Source organism: Poecilia latipinna, unplaced genomic scaffold (genome assembly GCF_001443285.1).
Source record: "Poecilia latipinna isolate Pla-1442-1.1 unplaced genomic scaffold, P_latipinna-1.0 Scaffold92, whole genome shotgun sequence".
Taxonomy (NCBI): Eukaryota; Metazoa; Chordata; class Actinopteri; order Cyprinodontiformes; family Poeciliidae; genus Poecilia; species Poecilia latipinna.
Window position 1 is genome coordinate 349,717 of NW_015112708.1, and position 825 is coordinate 350,541.

Sequence of the window (825 nt, forward strand, 5' to 3'; positions counted from 1 at the left end):
AAGACAAACAGTGTAGTATGATGTCAAAAGACAAACAGTGTAGTATGATGTCAAAAGACAAACAGTGTAGTATGATGTCAAATGACAAACAGTGCAGTTTGATGTCAAATGACACACAGTGTAGTTTGATGTCAAAAGACACAGTGTAGTTTGATGTCAAATGACACACAGTGCAGTTTGATATCAAATGACAAACGGTGTAGTAAGATGTCAAATGACAGACGGTGTAGTTTGATGTCAAATGACACACAGAGAAGAAAGATGTCAAATGACAGTGTAGTTTGATGTCAAATGACACACAGTGTAGTTTGATGTCAAATGACACACAGTGCAGTTTGATGTCAAATGACAAACAGTGTAGTTTGATGTCAAAAATGATGTCAAATGACAAACAGTGTAGTTTGATGTCAAATGACACACAGTGTAGAATGATGTCAAAAGACAAACAGTGTAGAATGATGTCAAAAGACAAACAGTGTAGTAAGATGTCAAATGACACACGGTGTAGTAAGATGTCAAATGACAGACAGTGTAGTATGATGTCAAAAATGATGTCAAAAGACAAACAGTAGTATGATGTCAAAAACGATGTCAAAAGACAAACAGTGCAGTTTGATATCAAATGACAAACGGTGTAGTAAGATGTCAAATGACAGTGTAGTTTGATGTCAAATGACACACAGTGTAGTTTGATGTCAAATGACACACAGTGCAGTTTGATGTCAAATGACACACAGTGCAGTTTGATGTCAAATGACACACAGTGTAGTTTGATGTCAAATGACACACAGTGTAGTTTGATGTCAAATGACACACAGTGCAGTT